Below are 6,086 nucleotides of genomic sequence, written 5' to 3' on the forward strand. Positions count from 1 at the left end.
GAGAGGGGGAAAGAGGGATGGAAGGAAGAGGGAAAAGAGCAAGAGGGAGGGGAAAAGGATAGAAGGAAAAGCAGGAAGACAAAGAGGGTAAAGGAGGGGGACAGAAAGGGGAGAGGAGGAGGGCAGGGTGGAGGGAAAAGAGGAGCACGGGAGCGAGGGAGAGAAGGACGGGGTTTGGGAAAGAGGAGACAGGACGAGGGAGAAGACAAGGGAGGGGTGTGGAAACTAGGCAGCAGCGGAACTCATGCTGCTCTTTCGGCCAACGACCTCAAGCGGGGCCGCGCTACAGATACCCGAGCTGCCCGGGCAGCACTAGCACCGAGGAGCTGACAGTCGGGCAGGGCCCGGCCGGGCGGCCTCGGCGGCTCCAGCTCCCCATGCTTGGGGAGCCGGTCCAGCCCTTCATGGTCCGTGACCCGGTTCCGGAGGCTCCTCAGCCCTGCTATCCGAGCTGCTCCCCCTCCTCGCCACCCCCTCCCTGCCTGGAAGACAGGTCGGGGGTTTGGCCAGCCGCCGCCGCTGTGCCTGCTTCTCCTTTCTTGGGTTCTAATGGCCTGGGGGAACCCCTCGGGGCCAAGACCAATATCTACAACCTGCAGCCTTTCACTCCTCCCACGCTGCCGAAGCGGGAACCTCAGCAAAGCCAGGTCTTCCGCGTCCGGGCATCCACTGGGTCCTGCGCATGCGCCCACAAGCGGCGCCAATGGGCCTGCGGGCACGGAGCATGCGTGGGAGCCCCACCCCGCAAACTTCCTTCAAAGGGGAGGAGCGTTTCCAGGGAGCAGGGCGCTTTTCTCCTCTGCATTGGTCCCGGGAACCTGGCGCCGGATTTTGAAAAGAACCAATCCTTTGGAGACACTGGAGCATCATCTTTCTGGAGGAGTTGGGGCCGGTATTCAAGAGAAAAAAGAAACACGTGATTTCCACGTTTTTTCGTTCCCAATTTGTATGCCCTGACGTCTGGGATCCCCGCTCGTTTCTTAAATCCCGCGACCTTGTTGGTATTTATCTGGAGCACATTTGTTAGATCGTCCATTTGGGTGCACTAGACCAAAGAAAGTGAATGGACAAAAGCAATGGGATAAAAATAGAGAATCCAATGAGAGTTCCTATAGCTAATGAGAAGCACTCGCCTCCATTATGCAAGCACCATTAGTTTCAGTGATATCAGGGAAAGTCCTGAAGAACCGTAAGAGAACCAGAATTTCCTTTTTTATTTCTAGGCTTTATAGAGACTTAACAGTCAAGTCATGATTCAGCTTATGTGAGACCTGGAATTAAACTTATTTTATTAAATACCTACATAGCAGTTACTGCATACTAGGCAATGTTCTAAGAGCTTTAGAAATATTAACTCATTTAATCCTCACCACTTGAAGGACCCTGAGAGAGAGATGGCCACTGTACTGTGTTAATCATACATACCTAGAAAGTACAGGAAATTTAAAAAAAAGAAATTATCTTTTGCAGAAATAATTTTATCTACTTCTTCAACTTAGTTGTACCATATTAAACTTGCCAAGCCAAATTGTCATTTTATTCCTCAATGTTTATATGTTCTGTTTATAAAATGGGAGTTTTTAAACCACTTTTAGATAGTTTCCTTTATTTCTAAAATTTTATTATTAGTACAGTTGCTTTGCAATGTGTTAGTTTCTGCTGTACAACAAAGTGAATCAGCTATAGTTATACGTATATTTCCTCCCTCTTAGGACTTCCCTGGTGGCACAGTGCATAGGAATCTGCCTGCCAATGCAAGGGACACGGGTTTGATCCTTGGTCCGGGAAGATCCCACATGCCACAGGGCAAGTAAATCCATGCACCACAACTACTGAGCCCATGCTCCACCACAAGAGAAGCCACTGCAATGAGAATTCCCTGCACCACAACCAGAGAGCAGCTCCTGCTCACCACAACTATAGAAAGCCCTCGTGAAGCAACAAAGTCCCAGCACAACCAAAAATAAATAAATAAATAAAAATAAGTGATAAGAAGAAGATTGCCTCCCTCTTGAGTCCCCCTCTAGGTCATCATAGAGCACCAGCCTGAGCTCCCTGTGTTATACAGCAGCTTCCCACTAGCTATTTTACACATGATAGTGTCCAATATGCTACTGGAGAAGAGTGGAGGAGAGCTACTAATAGCTCCAGAAAGAAAGAAGCGGCTGAGCCAAAGAGGAAATGACACTCAGTTGTGGATGTGTCTAGTGATAAAAGTAAAATCCAATGCTGCAAAGAACAGTATTGCATAGGAACCTGGAATGTTAGGTCCATGAATTAAGGTAAATTGGATGTGATCAAGCAGGAGATGGTAAGAATACACATCGACTTTTTAGTAGGAATTAGTGAGCTAAAATGGATGGGAGAGGGCAAATTTAATTCAGATGATCATTATATCTAGTACTGTGGGCAAGAATCCCATAGAAGAAATGGAGTAGCCCTCATAATCAACAAAAGAGTCCAAAATGCAGTTCAGTTCAGTTCAGTCGCTCAGTCGTGTCCGACTCTTTGCGACCCCATGAATCGCAGCACGCCAGGCCTCCCTGTCCATCACCATCTCCCAGAGTTCACTCAGACTCACGTCCATCGAGTCAGTGACGCCATCCAGCCATCTCATCCTCTGTCGTCCCCTTCTCCAACTGCCCCCAATCCCTCCCAGCATCAGAGTCTTTTCAAATGAGTCAACTCTTCACATGAGGTGGCCAAAGTACTGGAGTTTCAGCTTTAGCATCATTCCTTCCAAAGAAATCCCAGGGCTGATCTCCTTCAGAATGGATTCGTTGGATCTCCTTGCAGTCCACGGGACTCTCAAGAGTCTTCTCCAACACCACAGTTCAAAAGCATCAATTCTTCAGCACTCAGCTTTCTTCACAGTCCAACTCTCACATCCATACATGACTACTGGAAAAACCATAGCCTTGACTAGACGGACCTTAGTCAGCAAAGTAATGTCTCTGCTTTTGAATATGCTGTCTAGGTTGGTTATAACTTTTCTTCCAAGGAGTAAGCATCTTTTAATTTCATGCAGTACTTGGGTGCAACCTCAAAAATGACAGAATGATTTCGATTTGTTTCTGAGGCAAGCCATTCAACATCACAGTAATTCAAGTCTATGCCCAGAAGCTGAAATTAATCAGTTCTATGAAGACCTAGAAGACTGCCTAGAACTAACACCAAAAAAAAAAAGAGATGTTCTATTCAGCATTGGGGATTGTAATGCAAAAGTAGGACGTCAAGAGATACCTGTAGTAACAGGCAAGTTTGGCCTTGAAGAACAAAATGAATCAGGGCAATAGCAAATATTGCTACTGGTCATAGCAAATATTCTTTTTCAACAACACAAGAGATGACTTTACACATAGACATCACCAAATGGTCAATACTAAAATCAAATTGATTACATTCTTTGTAGCCGAAGATGGAGAAGCTGTATACAGTCAGCAAAAACTGACTGTGGCTCAGATAATCAGCTTTTCATTGCAAAATTCAGGCTTAAACTAAAGCAGGGAAAACCATGAGGCTGGCCAGGTATGACTTAAATCATATCCCCTATGAATATGCAGTGGAGGTAATGAATAGATTCAAGGGATTAAATCTAGTTAACAGTGTGCCTGAAGAACTATGAACGGAGGTCCATAATATTGTACAGGAGACAGCGAACAAAACCATCCCAAAGAAAAAGAAAAGCAAGAGGGCAAAGTGGTCATCTGAAGAGGTTTACAAATACGTGAAGAAACAAGAGAAGTGAAATGCAAGGGAGAAAGGGAAAGGTACATCCAACTAAAGGCAGAGTTCCAAAGAACAGCATGGAGAAGGCTTTCTTCCATGAACAGTGCATAAAAGTAGAATAAAACAACAGAAGGGGAAAGACTAGAGATCTCTTCAGGAAAACTGGAAATATCAAGGGATCATTTCACCCAAAGATGGGCACAATAAAGGACAGAAATGGTAGAGACCTAATAGATGCCGAAGAGATCAAGAAGAGATGGAAAGAATATACAGAGATGTCCAAAAGATTTTAATGTACTAGATTACCACGATGGTGTAGTCAGTTACCCAGAGCCAGACATTCTGGAGTCAAGTGGGCCTTAGGAAATAAAGCTAGTGGATGCGATGGAATTCCTGTAGAGCTATTCAAAATCCTAAAGGATGATGCCATCAAGGTGTTGCATTCAATATGTGAGCAAATCTGGAAGACCCAGCAGTGGCCACAGGACTGGAAAAGGTCAATCCTCATCCCAGTTCCCAAGAAGGGTAATACTAAAGAATGTGCTAACCATTGAACAATTGCACTCATCTCCAATGCTAGTAAGGTCATGCTTAAATCTTGCATGCTGAGCTTCAGCATTATATGAACCAAGAACTTCCAGATGTCCAAGGTGGGTTTAGGAAAGGCAGAGGAACCAGAGATCAGATTGCCAACATTCGCTGAGTCATAGAGAAAGCCAGGTAATTCCAGAAAAACATATACCTTTGTTTCATTGACTATGCTAAAGCCTTTGACTGTGTGGATCATAACAAACTGTGGAAATCTCTTAAAGAGATGGGAATACCAGGCTATCCTACCTATCTCCTGAGAAACCTGTATGTGGGTCAAGAAGCAACAGTTAGAACCCTGTATGGAACAACTGATTGGTTCAAGATTGAAAAAGGAGGACGACAGAACTGTCTGCTGTCACCCTGTTTGTTTAACCTATACACTGAGCACATCATGAGAAATGCTGGAGTGGATGAGTTACAAGCTGGAATCAAGATAGATGGGAGAAACATCAACAACCTCAGATATGTGTGTGTGTGTGTGTGTGTGTGTGTGTGTGTGCGCGCGCGCGCGTGCGCGTGCGTGCATGCACGTGTGTGTGCGTTAGTCGCTCAGTCATGTCTGATTCTCTGCAACCCGATAGACTGTAGCCTGCCAGGCTCCTCTGTCCATGGAATGCTCCAGAATATTGGTTTGGGTTGTCATTCCCTCTCCAGGGGATCTTCTCGACCCAGGAATAGAACCCTGGTTTCCTAACTTGCAGGCAGGTATGCAGATGATACCACTCTAATGGCAGAAAGCAGAGAGGAACTAAAGAGCCTCTTGATGAGAGTGAAGGAGGAGAGTGAAAGAACTGGCTTAAAACTAAATATTAAAAAAACTAAGATCATGGCATCCACCCCCATTACTTCATGGCAAATAGAAGGGGGAAAGGTGGAAGTAGTGACAGACTTCCTCTTCTTGGGCTCCAAAATCACTGCAGACGGTGACTGCAGCCATGAAATCAGAAAACAATTGCTTCATGGAAGGAAAGCTATGACAAACCTAGACAGTGTGTTTAAAAGCAGAGACATTACTCAGCTGACAAAGGTCAAGGCGAATATTCATTGGAAGGACTGATGCTCAAGCTGAAGCTCCAAAACTTTGGCCACCTGATGCGAAGACCTGACTCATTGGAAAACACCCTGATGCTGGGAAAGATTGAAGGCAGGAGGAGAAGGGGACGACAAAGGATGAGATGGTTGGATGGCATCACTGATGCAATGGACATGAGTTTGAGCAAACTCCAGGAGATGGTGAAGTACAGGGAAGCCTGGCATTCTGTAGTCCATGGGGTCGCAAATAATTGGAACACCACTGAGCAACTGAACAACAGTGGTCTTCCCAGTGGTCATGTACAGTTGTGAGAGCTGGACAGTAAAGAAGACAGAATGCCAAAGAATAGACGCTTTCAAACTTTGGTGCTGGAGAAGACTCCTGAAAGTCCCTTGGACAGCAAGGAGATCAGACCTGTCAATCTTAAGGGAAATCAACCCTGAATACTGATTGGAAGGACTGATACTGAAGCTGAAGCTCCAGTGTTTTGGTCATCTGATGCAAACAGCTAACTCATTTCCCAGATGCTGGGAAAGATTGAGGGCACAAGGAGAAGAGGGCATCAGAGGATGCAATGGCCGGATGTATCACCAATCAATGGACATGAACTTGGTCAAACTTTAGGAGATAGTGAGGGACTTGGAGACCTGGTATGCTGCAGTCCATGGGGTCGCAAAGAGTCAGACAGGACTGGGTGACTGAACAACAACAGTATACATATGTCAGTGCTACT

Source organism: Budorcas taxicolor, chromosome X (assembly GCF_023091745.1).
Source record: "Budorcas taxicolor isolate Tak-1 chromosome X, Takin1.1, whole genome shotgun sequence".
NCBI classification, from domain to species: Eukaryota; Metazoa; Chordata; class Mammalia; order Artiodactyla; family Bovidae; genus Budorcas; species Budorcas taxicolor.